The 18,729-nt window shown below is 33.4% G+C and overlaps 1 long non-coding RNA gene across 1 annotated transcript in view; it reads left to right on the top strand.

The window, feature by feature from the left end:
* LOC142330152 (uncharacterized) overlaps window positions 1-18,729 on the top strand; it is a 345,036-nt gene that overhangs the window by 225,278 nt on the left and 101,029 nt on the right. Inside the window, exon 5 of the long non-coding RNA XR_012757703.1 lies at window positions 3,705-3,906. This is a non-coding gene — a long non-coding RNA (uncharacterized LOC142330152). The remainder of the gene's footprint in view (window positions 1-3,704; window positions 3,907-18,729) is intronic.

Genomic DNA, 18,729 nt, shown 5'->3' with positions numbered 1-18,729 from the left:
AAAAAAATAGTATGATCAGTGCCTCATATATAGAAATGTTTGAGCCAAATTTGAAGAAAATAAGTTAATTTACTCGTGATATAGATGTTTTCTAAATGAGTACATCAAAACAGTACAGTAAGAAAGAATACTCACTGCAAGGAAAAAATATCGATTTCGCACATTGTTCTTCAGGAGGTCAGAATATTTTTACTAAGGATGAGTGCAGCGCATCGCTGACAAATTCCGTTATATCCCCTTAAATCTTTAAACATTTTTTACACGTTTGCGAGCATACGACGGAATTCCAACGCGCATTACTTATGAACAATTTTTTCAGATGTGTGTTATAAAAATTCAGTTTTCTACCAAATTCTAAAGAGCCAATTGATAATTGGTTCAGATTCTTAAAAATGAAAACCATCTCTTTTACCTAAAACTCTATCGCAAGTAAGAGCATTCAGCTAAACTCTAAGCCTTGTGGGTAATTTTTTATAAATGTTTTTTAACATCTAACACATATGAATTGTGCACTATATAAAGCCGTACTACAAAAAAAAAAAAAAAAAAATACATAGGACAATCAGCATTTAATTAACCTGATTAATTAATCATGTTTGTTATTCGTAAATTGTAAATTAATTTTCGAAAAAAAAATTAAAACGAGTGCGTAGACACACTACGGAAGCGAAGCTTCTTACGCGTGTTAGTATCTATATATAGCACACAGTAGGTATAGTGAGGTGGTATCAGCTAGCGCATGACGCTTTTCGTGACGCTGATTTTTTCTCAGTTTACTCCCCATCCCAAAGCCTCTACCTTTTTTTTGTTTAGTCTCCAGAACTATCGTTAGGTATTGTTTCAGAGAATGAGATGAATGATAATTTTGGTACCGTATGAAAATTCGATGGCTGACCGGGATTCGAACCCGGGACCGGATGAAAGGCCGAGACGCCTTTCGCGTCACGGAGGCCGGCAGTGTACATAATCTCTCTATTTTTCTGTTTAGCCTCCGGAAATACCGTAAGATGTTACTTCAGAGGATGAATGCGGATGATATCTATGAATGTGAATGAAGTGTAGTCTTGTACAGTCTCAGATTGGCCTTCCTGAGATGTGTGGTTAATTGAAACCCAACCGCCAAAGAACATCGGCATCCGCAATGTAGCATTCAAATCCGTACATAACCTTTATTTTTTCCTGCCTCCCAGGGCCGGACACGAATTTAAGCATAAACAGAGCCCTGTGAGGTGCCATCGCCTCTAACCGCTGGGAACGAACAGCGCCAGGCCCGGCTATGCCGTTCCCATCCGCCCCAACCCAGAAGCCGGGACTCGGTCCTTTGGCCTCTAACGGAAGCTCCCCCAGGAAGGCACCCTCGCCTGGATTCGATTTTTTCAGCTGGGAGGGGTCAGGAGTGCCCCTGCTTTCTCTTCGCCGCCCATCTGAGTAAGCCCAGACGAACGACGACTCTACAGAGGGCTGTCCCTCACCCCCTCGCTTGACCCACCTGTCCAGCTTGATCCCTGCTCAGTGATAATATTTCAGGGAGATCTCCCCCAACGCCGTCTTTTACCTGCCTAAGCGGTTCTGCATAACTTTTGTTCTGAGTCATAACGGCGACAGTTTTCGACGGAGGTAACACCAACTACGAGGCTGACGCCCGGGGCTCCTTCTTCCTGATCTCCATATCAATAAGATGAAGCGGCCTCTTTCCAGCCGGCTTATCCTCTCGTCTAGACCAAGATTCAAACACCTTGTTAATTCGTTCACTGAGACTATCATCAGTAGCAAAAAATAACAATTTGCGTTTGTCAATACTCCTGACACGGGAAAGCACACGAATCACATGCCGGGACCAATCCAAACTGTCTTCCGTACGTAAACTTTTTTTTTCTGTTTAGCCTCCGGGAATCACCGTCAGGTATTACTTCAGAGGATTCCGTACATAACTTTTTTTTTTTTACCTCCGGGTCGACCGTTAGATATTACTTCAAAGGATGAGATGAATGACAGGTTTTTTGAAAATGCCATGCGTGAGGATTCGAACTCGGGACCTCCGGATGAAAGGCGGAGACGTCCGTACACAACCTGGCATGAGATATCATCGCTTCCAGAATTGAGATTTTAAAAATTGGCAAGCGATGTGTGCTTATTATAGAAAATAATGAGAAAAATAATTCCTGGTTGAATCAAATTGCATATTAACAAAAAAAATCCGTCTGGAAACAGATTATAGTCTTATAAAAAACATGTTAAATATGTCAATGACATTTTTGCTTTGTTTGGCATAAGGACTTGCTACTTAATGAACATCATCCTCTCATAGTATGTACATTCCGTTGTTTCTTATTTTATCCTTTACTTATTCATGCTTGTTTCTTATATTTCCTGCTTTACATACGACAATCTAGGAAAGACGGCTGGGTTAAACGGTGCAAAGCAACAAACTAATAAATCCTTTTTCTGTTGTAAAGCAATTCACCTTATACACTTTCTCTATACGGTCGGGGAAAAGTATTTTATTGCTATTGCAGTATGGAAATTAAACTAATAATTATTATTGCTACAATTATTATTATTTATGCATAAATTGTTAATAAATAGGCCTATTTAATTGTACAATTAAAATTTCCTTAGTTACCCAAGTATGAATTATTATGATATTTAACTTCATTAAGATATTATTAGTTTCATGAACCGAAGTACATATACTAACTAATACAGGTCAATAAAATTCATTCAGAAAGTCATGCCGTTGTGGTGAGTGAGAGAGAAAGAGAGAAATTTGTGTCTCTTTTACGACTACAAGACGACGTATCGAAGTCTCTAAAATTCAAGAAATATATTTAAAAAAATTCTTGTCGAATTACCTCATCGTTTTGTTTTGGGCTCTCGCTAATCTGGGTTGTCTATTTTTCCTTACAAAAGAATTCTGATTGTAGTCTTTTACCGATAAAATAGTATCATTCCAATTAAAAATAGGTTTAAGTTATTCAAGCTAAGTTTGGTCTTCCAGCTCCATTGAACAATTTTGATAGACAACCAATTAAAAAGACTTATTGAAATATCTGATATATTTTAGATGTTAAAATAAGTAGATTGATATTATTTATTGAGAATTTAAACTATATTTATTTATTTATTAAGAAGAGATATTAAACATTTGTGTTACTAGTCCGTTGATAACAAAGGGAAAGAAGATAAATGTTCAGAAACCGATGTGTGTGTTTATTGCGACCAAAGACACAAACAAAATGTCTGATTTTAATAGAAAAATATTGGAATTCAGATTTTATACTCATTGTAGATTTATAATGTAATTACTACGATAAATCATTCCATGAATTGGACATTGCTGAATAAAAGTACATTTTAAATAAAATTAATTATTCCAGTACATGGAAATTATTGCAGTACAATTTTACTGAAAATTATGTATTCCAAAACACTAATTTATTTCATGTTAGAATATTAATTAATTATTGTTTTTGGTTTATTCTTGTACGTACAGAATAAAACAAAGTTTTCATATATATACATATGTTTAATTAATTTGTATTACAGATTTCTTTAAACATATTCACATCCAAATTGTTTTACAGCAATTAGCAATTGATAGAGTTGTTTTCTCTTAAAATTATTTTTTTTTTGATCGTGCAAAACAAGACCCTGTTTTGACTCGATTGGTTAATATGTTTGTATTTTCTGTTTTTTAAACGCAGTTATAGATTTAGAAACAGATAATAATATGATCTCCAATCTTTATGGTATGGGGAAGTCTTCCAATCTGGCAGAGGGGAAGTTTCCGTCATCAAAGACACCGCTGCTACAGACTGGACGCCTGGTTTCTCTAACTCGACCAACTCCTTTGAAATCTGTCCGTTCACTAAAGTGTAATTGCGGAGTCTCTCACTAGTTATACTCGTAAGATACTTTATTATTTACATTTTACTCCATCTGTAAGGTTTGCATCTGTAACATGTTTGTTTCGTTTAATACATAGTTAAAATCTGCCACATTTTGATATTTTTTTTTTTAATTATTTCTTTAATTTTTATGTATGTATTTAGTTTCTGTGGGTTTTATTTGTACTGTTTTACTCAGAATCAAATTTTCTAAAGGTTTTATTTAAACCTTTATGTGTTTATTATCCATTTAACAATATTATTTTACACCAAACACAAAATAGTTTGTTCCCCCCCCCCCACCAAATTAGTTTTTGTCTTTTACCCCAAATTTCACGAAAACTAAAAAAAATACAGTTCTGGTACCAATTTTTTTTTTTTACTTTTAAAGTCAGATTTGATATAAAACCACCCGTTAATTTTGATCCTAATAATTATAGTCGCGCTTAATTTTACCGAAGGCGAAGAAATCACGGCAAAGTCATGATTTTGCTAATTCTTATTTGGAAATTTTGATGAAATTTCAATACGCAATTCAAAATCGCCGGCATGGTCTTTTGACTTTTCGGAATCAGTTTACTTCATGTCAGTACACATCCATATCCGCAAAAAGAACACTTGTGAAATTCTCAAAGGTTTCGGATGGAATATTTTTCCATCTGCCGTACAGTCTAGATCTTGCTCCAAGCTATTTTCACCTGTTTAAAAAATATTTGTTGGTGAGTGGCTTATTGGATTGGCGGCAAACCTTTTTGTCGAAGGCATACACAAAAAAAAACTAGTTCCACCGATTTTATAAATGCTTGAACTTTTTGAGGTGATTATATGGGAAAATAACGTATCAAATGTAAATTATGAGGCGTATTGTAAAATAAATATTTTAAATTTGTTATAAAACAAACGGCTTTTACTCTCAATTTTTTATGCTGGACTACCATCAGATTTTCTACAACACCGACTTCGATTATAAATGTTAAAATTTATAATATTTTTTTATTTTTATAATTTTGTATGCATTTAAAAATACGTACTAATTTACTACGTACTAAATTAAGTACTAAATTAATAGGAATGATTTAAATTCTTTATTTTATTTACAAATACATTTAATTTTAAATAAATGAGCAAGCGTGTATTTGTTAAAGAAAAAAGATATATAATGTAGCATGTTATTAAGCGACTATGTTGCATTCAAGTTATATGTATATATAATATATTTTTTTTGTAAATTAAAAACTAATTCGTGTTTTGTTAAGTCTAATGTTGTAGTGTTTAAAAATAAACTGGATCCAAAAAACGATTCGGGTTACATGCTCATAGGTAAATGATTTATTACCACCATAAATAAATAACGTATTCGTTAAATATCTTATATTTAAAAAAAAATCTATACACGCCTAAGAGAAATGTTGTTTATAAATGTATAGTGAAGAAACGAACTTGCCTTGGGCTTTTTAACTTTTGACACCTTCCATTTTTAGTTGACATAAACAATAATTTAATATTTAGGTTGAATTTTTGTTGTATGAACGTGTACTTAAACTCAATTTATGGTGTTTGCTGTAGATTAATTAATTATTAACTGCAACACAGTCGTTTTATTTCCATGACATTGTGATATAGGTTAACTTAAATAAATGTTAAATTAGTTAACTTAGTGACATATCTATTCGTTGTATGCTCTCTGTTCATCCCTCCCATATTCGTATTAGAAGGTTTAATTCTGTGAGCGGTTTGTGTTAATTTAGTTACACTACTGTGTTATAAATTTATTAGTTCGGTATACGAGGACGAAGTAGCCGCGAGGCTACATGTACGCAATATATATGGTTTACGCTAAACTGTTAGCTTACATAATGTTACTTTGTTGCGATCCAAAGTTTTCATAATAGCTCACGGAGATTTTTTACTTACCTCTTTTACCGATATGTTTATCCAAGAAATTTTGCTTCGTATTTCAAAATCAAGACCACATTTATGTATTTTTTAGCTTGTTCCCAGGAAAGATATTAATAAAGTGAAAGTTATTATTTTTCTAAATCTCGTCATGAAACACTGTATAACATAATAAGAAGAAAAAATGAGATATGTAACTTAGGATATGTCTTTTTGAAAAATTAAATTTTAATTTTAATAGAACAATCTATCAAATCACTTTTGATCGCTACTCTTCTGCGAAGAGTTTGAAATGTCATAATTTCGGGAAATATTCAACACATATTATTGTAGCTCAGCTCTGATTTTTAGTTTATTTCCTATCGCGTATACAACCTATAATTTTATAGCATTTCATTACTAAAATCTTTTTTAAGAAAAGTAAGAAAAAGTAAAGAAATGGTTTTTACATTCCCTTTTTAGCACTATATCAGAGTTATAGCTGTACAAGGGAAAGTATTTTAATCGGTCCAAGTTGGATATAAGCGGTTTTCCCTGGTTCTTGACGTTTTGATACCTAAGGAAGTAAAAAAATCGGAAGGAAATTTTCCGGATGTTCGTGTGTGTGTGTGTGTGTGTGCGCGCGCATCTGCGAGTTTGGTGTCGAACTTTAAATCATCTTATATCTCCAGAACTACTGAACCGATTTTGACAAAACGTGGTCAGATTATTTCTATATATAGGGCATTGATGCCATTAAAATTTACCTTGACATAAAAGGTGAAGGGGGTGAGGCTGTAGAGCAAAGTGACCCTCAGTATCTCGAGATTTCGACAAAATTATGATCATATTTTTCTTAGGCATATTTGTTAACAATTAAAAAATAATAATAATTGCAAAAAAGGTTTGCAAAATCGCACCCCCATCCAAAAAAATGCTCTAAACAAGTGGCTAGGTGGGTACACTTTCTTTTTATGTTTAGCCTCCGGAACCACCGTAAGGTATTACTTCAGAGGATGATATGTATTAATGTAAATTAAGTGTAGTCTTGTACAATCTCAGATCGACCATTCCTGAGATGTATGGTTAATTGAAACTCAACCACCAAAGAATACCGGTATTCACGATCTAGTATTCAAATCTGTATAAAAGTAACTGTCTTTAATAAGATTTGAATATTAGGAACTCTCGACTTCTTAACTGGGTATATTGGATCAATAGTACCCCCTGTCATCACAAGGAGCATTAGTATAGCATGTAGCACTGACTTGCTAAATTAAGTTGTGTGAGTTTGCCTGTGTAAGCCGCGTGACAGGAAAGTCCTACAACTGTGTTAGCTTTTTTTTTAAGCTTTGTGCCTTAAGGAGAATTAAGAATATTATTTTTCATATCTTTTAACAGAAAAAAAGATTTAAACAAATTGTAAGTAATTTGTTAAAAAAATTTTATATGTTACTAATGAAATAAAACTTTACGTACTTTTCATTTTTGAGAGAATTTTGATGAAATTGACCCCAAAATGTTATCTACTCACTCGCGAAGATATTGACTCCAAAATATTACAAAAAACGTTTCTCATATACACGATTCTGTACAAAATTTCATCAAAATCGTTTAATCCAGTAAATGCTATCAAGCTTCAATCATTCTAAAACACGTATATACGAATATTACCCCCCCCCCCCACTTTGTTTTGTTTTTTGGGGTCCCTGGGCCATGAAACGTTGAGAAATGCAGTAAACCCATACCTCATTATTTGTTGCTACCATACTTTTCTTCTTAGAGCATAGCTCTGGAGGAAAGTAAAATTGAGAGGAAATCTTACTTTCTCCTCAATCACTTTTTCTGTAGTTTTATTTTATTTCTCAAATTTTACCTCCGAAAAAAGTAATGAAAAAACTAAATTACAATATACCCTTTATCTGAATATTAAATCTTATTTGATTTTGAACCCAAATGAAATGAGGAAAAGCTAACTTTTTATGTATTGCATATTTTTTAACAGATTTTTTTGTCTTAAAGGCGTAGTAGTAGTGCAAGTGGAAAAAAAAACAATATTGGGGTTGGAGGTACAATTAAAGTTGAAAAATATTGATTTTTATAAAACATTTTTGTTTTTTTATACTTTTTATATAATTAAATGATTAAAAAATGAATCTTCAGTAATAAAATTGAAATAAAATTTCATCATCACTCATACCATCCCCCCAAAAAGAAATCTTTGGTAACTTTTTATTGGTTATACATTTTCTTTTAGCTTCTCCCACTTAACATAGAAAACGTAGAAAAATCAAACATCTTTTTCGAAGGTGATTTTTGGTGGGGAGCAGAAAAACCCAATTTTCTTTTGGTTTATTTTAATATATACTGATAATTTTACAATAAAAATTCATCATAAATTATCCCCAGTTCAAAAAAGAATATTAGGTAACTTTTTTCTTGTATCATTATTTTTCCTCTAATAAGAAATAACCAATACCAGAAAAGTATTACAACTTTGCTGATAGATTTTTTAATCAAATTATATAAAGGTTTATATTCATATTTACAACAATGCGATGATAATGCATTTAATTCCCTATGTGTAACAATAGATGAAGAAAGAATCATTTGGAAAAATATAGTTAAAAGAAGAGACAGACTTATAGGCCACATACTAAGGCATCCTGGAATAGTCGCTTTGATATTGGAAGGACAGGTAGAAGGAAAAAATTGTGTAGGCAGGCCACGTTTGGAATATGTAAAACAAATTGTTAGGGATGTAGGATGTAGAGGGTATACTGAAATGAAACGAGTAGCACTAGATAGGGAATCTTGGAGAGCTGCATCAAACCAGTCAAATGACTGAAGACAAAAAAAGAAAAAAAAAATTGTAACAGGTAAATAATCAGCTTTGGTCTTTAATGTTTAAAATTCTATTTGATAAATAATGAAAATAGACCCCATAATACACTTGTTTCCTAGGACTTTCTTAATATTAATATTTTAATAGTTCTTAGCAGTTACGTTTTTGTAAAAATATGTATTAATAAAAATTATCAAATTTTTATTAGATCTAAGAACTACTTTTATCTAGTTAAAAAGAAATCTGAGATGTGCCGACTAAAAGGAAACTTATTTTTAGCTCAACTACTTATTAATAGTGATCGTCTAAGAATACGTAAAAAAACAGTTTTAGTCTTATAAACATTTTAACTAATTTTTGTTAGTCAATTTTAGTAGACCAGACAAGAGATAAGCTAATTAAGTCATTGGTAAGGTACTATGTGATGAAATTGCGATGTAGCAGGGTGAAGGTATTGACCTCGCTCCCGTAAGCGAACCAGATCGGAGGTTTAATTAGATAAAGTCAGTGGGAATCGCCTTGAAATGATTGGACATTTGTGGAAAGGAATTCTCGCTTTGTTCTTTTATGTAATTGTTACTTTGATAATTTAATTAATTAAGTAGTGTACTTGGGATTTTAAGTATTTTAGGTCAAAATTGCTACTGTTGCAATCAAAAATTTATGAGATATGAAAATAAGACTTTTCATATTATCAGGTTTAATTTAACATTTTCCTTTTAAAGTCTAGCTTTTTTAAAGTTTATTTGATGAATAATTAATTAGTATTCTTTGGTGTTTGAGCAAGGAAGGGGGATTGCGCTTCTACGCTCTCGGTTAGTAATAGTTGTTAGGGTTAGGAAGTTAGGACAGAAGAGCAAATATGTACGAAAAAGTGTACAGCGAAGGCAAAATCTGAGTTAAAATACACCGATGGAAATGTCTACCGATGTATTTACGTCGGTGGCATCCTGACATAGCCAAACTGATGATTGTGATGTGTAATCAATATTTGAGGTTTAGTAAACCGACCTCCGTTAATAACTTGAGTCAACAGAAACTCAAAAGGCCTTTACAAAATTTCACTACAGCATATTAATTATTGGAATGGGTCTGAAAAAGTATTTAGAATAAAAGTACGCCCTAGTGCCCTAGCGGACATGAGCAAATAACTATTTAATTTGTTTATTAACAAATTAAGAAAAAAAAGTTTAGTTTTACGCCAGTAAAAAGCTCCCGAACACTTTTTTCTACGATAACAATTACTAAATTATGGATGGATGATGGATAAATTATAAATTTATCCATTTAGTCTTACTGTATACGAAAAGATACCCAGTTTCCAAGCTATTCTACCATAACGGGATTTTGGTGCTTATTGTAAAATTCGCTACCGTCCTTAGGTTTGCTCGTAGAAAAAAGTACCCGGTAGGTTTTTATACAAAATTTCCTCAGCTATCTATTGGTGCTTTTTATTTTTAAATACGATTAAAAATAAAGCCGCTGTTGGGGAAAACTAAAGATTTTTCATTTAATTGTTAATTAAAAAATGAAGTAGTTAATCCCTCATGTCCGCTAGGGTACACTTTTATTCTGTATACTAGCTGCAGGGCGTGCCTACGGCACTTCCGCAACTAGGCTTTCCGGGAGGGTTGCCCTGGCGGGTGGCGTCTCGGAATGGGATTATTAGGTGTCGAAAGTTGATTGCCTCTTGTGTAAAAATATTTTTCTTGAAATGATGAAAATTAATATAAAGAATGTTAAATTAGAATTTTAACTCTAGAAATTGATACCAACGATTCGGGATTCTCCGCTAGTGATCGGTAAATTCCGGTGTTTAATTTTTGATTATATTTCATTATTTTACGAAGAAAAAATTACATAGATAAATAAAATGTAAAAAAAAAATTTTTAAATTAATCTGAAGCTATGACTTTCACGTAATCTTACATATCACCATCAAAGCTTGTTGTCAAATCTATTCTGAGATATCGTCCTAATATTATTTTTACCTTTTAGTGCGTTTAATTTAAAGAGTGGTGTTTTAAAAATATTTTTATATGTATTTTATTTTCTACTTTTTAGTGCGTTTAATATAAGAGAGATTCTTGAAAAGTTTTTTCATATATTTTTTATTTTCTACTTCTTAATCTTCATAAGTTTGTACTTTACAGCTGCGCTAGCGCACAGGTTTGAGAGTATTTAGAGAAAGATCGGATCGGTACGTTTTACGGCGAGTGAGTGCAATCAAAACATACGGCTAAACGATTTAATTTTCGGATAACCAAAAATCGGTCGATTAAGAGTATATCCGATGCGAAGATATTATCACCCGACAGGTACTATTGGGAGCGGATGGTATGCTATAAGGTATAGTATACTATAAGTTCAAGCGTACGGCTTGATCTTATCTTATCGGGCCTGCATTGGATCTCCGTGTAAACTGAAGGAGCCAGGTCGAATGGGCAATAGTGGAGAGATTTTTAGTGTACTTATCAAAGGAAAGGATTGCTGAGGGGATCTAGAACTGCTTCGGTTTCTCTTTTATTCTATTTTTGTTAATGTTTTGATTTATAAATTATGTTTTTTTTTGTTGTTGTTCGTTTTTTTGTTTTGTTTTGTTTCAGTATTCCGGCGTTGTTATTGTTCCGTGTAATATTTTTATGTTTCGTGTTGTGTGCTGAACTCATTTTTACCTTCTACGGGTAGGTAATTCAATTCCTTTGTTTAGTTAGTATTTTCAGTCTTGCTTAAGACTCGGTGAGGTGTGTTTTGTTTTGAGTTTATTTAATAGTAGTACACCGACGGGAATGTCACTCGTGGCATTCGCATCGCTGGCATCCTGGCCGAGACGGACTGGAATATGTCAAAAGCCGAGGTTTCGAAGATGACCTCCGGTAAAGCCCATAAGGGCTCGGAACGGAGGGGTTGTCGGAGGGTGTCTTCCCCTACAAGGTTAGGTTGAGAGCGGGTGAGGCATCATCGACAGGGGTCAAAAAAATGTTCAGAGCGCTAGGATCGACCTTTTTCAAGATATTTGCGATTTTCATCCGAAAATTTGGATCCGGTTGAAAAGTACTAAATTTTCCCAAAACTACGTCATATATTTCGCATATATATCGATATATAATAACATAACAAGTATACACCTGACCACCACGAGACAAATTCTAACGAATCGGGATTTTCCGCTAGTGATCGGTACATTCCGATGCTAAGTTAACACATACACATATACAAATACTGTTTGATAGAGTAGGATTTTCCCGAACCCATTTCAATAGTTTATTCGCTGTAGTAAATTTTTTCGAGGTTAAAATCTATACTGACTCGCCTACAAAGCCCGTTAGAGCTAGGAACGGACGGGGTAGTCTGAATCTTTTTTTTACCTCCGGGATCACCGTTAGGTATTACTTCAAAGGATGAGATGAATAAGAATCTTTGCGACGAGTGAAAATGCCATGCCTGACCGGAATTCGAACCCGGGATCTTCGGATGAAAGACCGAGACGCTATCACTTGCGCCACAGAGGCCGGTTACGGACGGGCTGGTCCGGCGACCGGAATCGTCAGAATGTGGGTGTTTTCATGTGAGTGAGCAGTCGGTTGTAATAAGTTGACTATTCAAAAAAAAAAATTCTTTTGGGCTCTTTTATAAAACTTAATATTATGAAACTTGAGAAATTTCATTACTACAAAAACAACTGAAAAATGGAAAACGTTTCATGCGTATTTACTAGAAATTTTTTTTAATAATGTGAAAAAAATCTTTTATTACGGTATAAAAGTACATTTTTTACGTTTGATTAAAGTAAGTTACAATTTCAAAGCGTTTTCTTACTTGTTCATTAGATTAAAAAAATTTTTTTAAGTAATTAAAACTAAGGTGCACTCAATATTTGTTTAATCGTACACATTTTAATCTGTTCCATTGTACGAAATAATATACGTGACCTTGAGTAATAAGTGTTGGAGGTGGTACCGTTTTTCCCGTCGACCTGTCTATATATCGTTGAATTGATAAATTATGATAATAGCTCGAGATTTTTATTTTTATAAATGTTGTTATTTCCTTTACCTTTCTTATTTTTAAAAAAAAATAACGAGGTAATAATAAAACGTTTTAAGAGCGAAGCGAAATGTAAGTAATGTTATTAAAATGAATTTACATTCACTGTGTACTTGTTGACAATTATTTATTATTCTGAATGGTAGCTTTAGGATTTTTTTTAAATGCTATGTATATGCGCATAAAAATTCTTTAACGTATTCTATATAAATATAAAATTTAAAAAGTTTTTATTAGGATATAATACAGCATATAAAGACGTGTATAATCGTATTAAGAATACTTGTACAAAAAAAAATTTGTGGCCTCAAACAACTTTCTTAATAGTAAATTTTACCTAACATGGATGTAGTGCACGGTCACGTTTTTGTATTAATAAAAAAATTTTTAAATATGGAGGTTCGTTTATAGCGTAATATTAATTTAGTCAACTTCTTTTCATTGCAGTCCACATAATATAATTTATGTTATAGAAATATAACGTTACATTACGCTTTATTTAAATAATTGGAAATATAAACTACTTATACGCAAGTTGTTTTTGTTTATAACCAAGCTTAAATATTTATAATTGGTTAAAGATATTATAAAGAAAAATGTTAAACAACGTAATCATTTAATCCCTTGTACAAACATGTAATATTTTATTCAAACTGAAAATATTTCATTGAAACATTACCATATTATTTCTCTTTAATTTAAAAAAAAAAAAACAGCTTTATTAAAAGGAAACATTGTGTCGGAGTCTTCTTTGATCTTCAGAAGGCTTTCGATATGACCTGGCGTCATGGTATAATGCTCCAGATACATGAATGGGGCATTCGTGGCAATCTGCCTATACTGCTCAGCAACTACATGAATGACCGTACCTTCCAAGTACGTTTATACTAGCCATTCCAGTAGAAATCAGCAAAAGCGTCTATGTTGATGATCTGGTAATTGTGTATGACTGCTATGGTGAGGTACAAATTGCAACGAGCGATCAATGCTCTAAATGAAGTTGCAAGGAATAACGGATTCCAATTCTCACCAGAGAAAACGTGCTGTGTACACTTGATGAGGAAGAGAATTCCTCATCAAAGTCCTGCGTTGACAATTGACGATAATCCAATACAATATAAAGATAGCGTAAGATATTTAGGACTAGTATTGGATAAATCCCTTACATGGGGATTACATATACAGGACTTGAGTGATAGATGCAAAAGAGCCCTGAACATTATAAAATGTTTATCGAATTTAAATTGGGGCTCAGACAAAGAGACATTATTGAAATTGTATAAAGCATTGGTTCAATCTAAACTAGACTACGGATGTATCGTATACCATATATATTGTTTACCATTACCGTATATTTTATTACCGTATATTGTTTACCATTGCCATTAATAAATTTATACTAGCCATTCCAGTAGAAATCAGCAAAAGCGTCTATGTTGATGATCTGGTAATTGTGTATGACTGCTATGGTGAGGTACAAATTGCAACGAGCGATCAATGCTCTAAATGAAGTTGCAAGGAATAACGGATTCCAATTCTCACCAGAGAAAACGTGCTGTGTACACTTGATGAGGAAGAGAATTCCTCATCAAAGTCCTGCGTTGACAATTGACGATAATCCAATACAATATAAAGATAGCGTAAGATATTTAGGACTAGTATTGGATAAATCCCTTACATGGGGATTACATATACAGGACTTGAGTGATAGATGCAAAAGAGCCCTGAACATTATAAAATGTTTATCGAATTTAAATTGGGGCTCAGACAAAGAGACATTATTGAGATTGTATAAAGCATTGGTTCAATCTAAACTAGACTACGGATGTATCGTATATTCATCCGCTAGAAAGTCGCACTTAAGAAAGTTAGACGTAGTTCATAATAGCGGAATAAGATATGCAACAGGCGCTTTCCGCACAAGTCCGGCGGCTAGTCTGATGTCTGAAGCCGGAATAATGCCACTACATTATAGAAGAGAGATCCTTTTGTTAAGATATGCAGCAAATGTATGGGCTTTCCCTGCTCATATAAATAATAAATTGTTTACGAATCATCCTATGGCTGCAGTATATGAACATCGTGCTACCTATTCCAGACCAACCGGAATTAGGTACCACGAATTAAGAAGAAAATATGAAATTGCTATACCAGAGACACTAGCAATTTCTACTAGAGAAATACCGCCATGGATCTTGCCAGCGGTAAATACAAGTTTGGATCTCTCTCAAGTAGAAATAAAAAAGAAACCAGCAGTGATCATCCAGCAGGAATTTTTAGCAACCGTCAGTAGTTACGAAGAACATATTAGAATTTATACTGACGGTTCTAAAACCGAACATGGTGTTGGATGCTCGATATATGTAAATGAAGAAGCCCACTTTTGGAGACTGCCAGATGTGGCCAGTGTCTACACGGCAGAACTCACTGCAATTCAGCAAGCTCTTCGCTACACTGAACACTATTGCGAAGACAGAGTGCTAATATGTTCCGATTCATTTTTACACGCCAGTGGACTTCTTAAAAGTCTATAAAATGGAAGTTTAAAGCTGTGGTAAAAGATACTCTAAGCGGTAGTTTTATATATACATATAAGGGAGTCTCGAAGCGTGGCACGTATAGTGACGGGAGGTAGCCCTCTTGCCTAGGCCATTTTGGCTCACCTGCATTCAAGAGCAGTGAGTCGGGGTGTGTCCGATGATGGCATGGGGGACCCTCAAGGGTGGATTGAGGGCGCGAGGCTATGGGTGTACGCCGTGCATGCCTATGGCCTGATATAAGAAGGATTCAACTGCCACGGTACCCTGGCACGACTGATATACTGCTCAACGGCGGTTCTGGTCGCCACGAGGGTGCTTAAACAAACTATAAATGAGACTTCGTAGAAGAAAGAAAGAAAGATATGGTATTGATAAGTTTAATTTTAAATTTTAATTTCATGGTCTTTTGAGAACCTATCTCAAATTGTAATATTGGGGCCCTTTACAACCCGTAAGTGTTTGTGATTGTCCTTGTCTTTCATGTTTTAATGTTTATTGTGAAGTTTGTGTTTTTAAATAAAATGTAAGGGCCCTTTACACCCTTACATATGACGATCCTGATGGAGATAATAATTTGTTTTGAAGAATGTGACGAGGCCTAATGACCTTAGCAGTCGATGCCCGTAAAAATTCAGTTAAAAAAAAAAAAAAAAAAAGAATCTCAATTGTATTCAATATTTCAATGAAGATATTTAAAATAAAATTAAACATACCTACATTTTCTGCATGTAACGATAAATTTTCATTTCAAATGGAGTATGTAAAATGTATTGTAATTGTTTGGCGATATGTTTTATACCATTTTTAACTTATTAATAGTCTAGTGTGTGCAATACGAGTAATTTGTAAAGTTTTCAGAAACACTATTGCGCCAGCCACAAAAGTTGTAGTTTCTGAAAATCAGTCTTGTCAAACACCTCATTTCTCCTTCTTTTATATATGCCGGCCTCCCCGGCGTATATAAGTGGTAGCCGGGTTCCCGGCTACCACTCGCGCCACGGACCTCCGCATTTCATCCGGAGGTCCAGGGTTCGAATCCCGGTCAAGCAAGATATTTTCACACGTTTCTTGTCATTCACCTCATCCTCTGAAGCAATACCTAACGGTGGTTCCGGGGATTAAGAAAAAAAGGTCCGCTTTTAAATTCGGATTTGAATACTAAATCGTGGATACCGGTGTTCGTTGGTGGTTGGGTTTCAATTAACGACACATCTCAGGAATAGGTTGACCATTCCTGAGATGTGTCGTTAATTTCTTGGCGGTTGGATTTTTCTGAGGAACTTTCTTTCTTAAAATGATTTTGTTTTCTTTGATCAAATTGTTCAGTAACTAATTAACTATCAAATCGGTTTGTTGTATATTCTAAAATTCAGAATATCTTAGAACAATTGTTTACGCCGTTTAGCGTAAAGTTTCCGTTATTTTCAATGAATTCCAAGCTAGGGTGGGTCCCGTTGTTTTGTTACAGGAATGTTAAATTTCACTTTGTTTCGTATTTTTGGGCTTGTCATTTGTACCTGTTATATAATGTTAAGTGGAAATTCGTGTTACTTTTTTATAATGTAAACCTCACTCAAATTTCGTTACTGGAAAAATGTTGCTAGGTTATTTACCGCTTTGTAAAGCAACGCGTCATTGACTGTTATTTATTCCGATATACCAGAAGTGGCAATACGCTTCCATTTGTCAGAGTTGTTCTATAATATTCTCAACTGATCGTAAATCATTTAAAAAGATTTAAAAACTTTATTGTTTTTTAACGACCGCGGCATATACGATATACATATAGTTTAAACTCTGGTCTCTTTAAATTTTAGTATTATTAAAGTTACGAATAAATAACTTTACATCTTTTTATAGGAAGATTAATGAAGTAACTTAACTGTTGAGTGAATTATTGTGTAGTTAAAATAGGTGAAGTTGAAAAAAAATGACTTGACAACTACTAGTATTGAACAGAACATTAAGTATACATCATAAGGTAGCTAGATCACGTTTCTGTATTGTTTCTTGATGTTGTTTACACATAAATGCGATGTCGATTCTATTTACCTTTAGGTATTAACCACTTTCATTTTTTGTTAGTAAAAATAAATTAATCGGTCTGTAAATATTACACATACATTTTTACCGTTTGTTGACATAATTGTGGTGGTGCACGAGATAATTCAAACTAGTTTTCGTTTCTTTGCATATGAAAGAAATTCTCATTTGTGACAGTTGTAACAAATCTATTTGTTAGTCGACTTCCTTATCATAGAGTACTATTTTCTTACTACATACGCTTTTCGCTTACATAAGTAAGTCTAAAGCTTTTAAGCGTATTGATTGGTATTTTTTATTTTTGGAATAATTTATATGTCAGCTGTATACTATAAATGTGAGCTTGTATAGACTCGTATAGCGTTTGAAACTTAAACAGAAACATATCTTATAAAAAGAAAACCTATGATTTTCCATTAAATTTCCAGAAAATGGAATGTTTATACAAAAGTAAACAATAAATTTATACTATTATTTAAAGAGAAAGAGGGTTTTTTTTTTGGTTTGGGATAACCAAAAATACTACTCGTTCAATCACAACTAAATTTTTAGCCACTTTTCTTGGCATAACTGAGAAGGTTTTTAAATATATTTAATCTAGAGAAATCTCTAAAATATATTGGTAGCAGTGGAGAATTTCCGGTTGAAGCACAAATTTTAATGAATTAACTTAATGAACTGTGAGTCTCTTATCACTCTGTGAGCTGGGTTTGAACTGAATGATAGAAATCAGTCGAATGAATAATATTACAAAAATAATAGAATTAAATAAAATAATATTAAATAAATTTTAAAAAAATCTTTGCTTAACAATAATGGGCTTCCTGTGGGGACTGCGTGTGAGGCTAGATTGGTGAGGTATGCAAGCACCTTGTGGGAGGCTAGACCAATCATCACCATCGACTGGTAATAAACGGAGTGCCCGTGGGGCACTGTTTTGCGAGGTTCAATGGAATGCTCTTCTAATATCTCCGCAAATAATCGCCCGATTTTAAAAATTTAAATTCTATCAGATCACGGTTATTCGGAAATGTTATCTAAAAATGAAAAAATATTTATTAAAACGTGTAAATAATAAATAATCCGTTACGGTGCTGCACTTCTGATTCGGGTCGCTAGGTGGCGAACCGCTAAATTTTCAGCTCCTTTTTTTAGAGCGAACTGCTCCCAAGATATTTTTCAGTAGAGATATTTTCAATGGAAGTCTAATTGAAATTGAAGCCAACGTATCGTGTGTGATTCATAGTCAACGCCAAGAAAAAGCTACTGAAGATAAATTGATGAAATTTGTATACATATTCTTTTTACGGTGTAACTGCACACTAAAAGAGGATTTTTTAAAATTCCGAGTTTAAAGGGGTAAAATTGTGTAACAATGAGATTTTCTATTTTTTTAGTTTCTCGGTAACAAATGAAGAAATAAACTTGATTTTTGGTGAGTAATCTTCATGTAAATAAACCAATTTCTAGATTTTTGAAATTCTATCTTGAA

This window comes from Lycorma delicatula, chromosome 9 (assembly GCF_047948215.1).
Source record: "Lycorma delicatula isolate Av1 chromosome 9, ASM4794821v1, whole genome shotgun sequence".
In the NCBI taxonomy this organism is placed as follows: Eukaryota; Metazoa; Arthropoda; class Insecta; order Hemiptera; family Fulgoridae; genus Lycorma; species Lycorma delicatula.
Note: the sequence above shows the minus strand (reverse complement) of the source record. Positions and strands in the feature narration are given on the sequence as shown.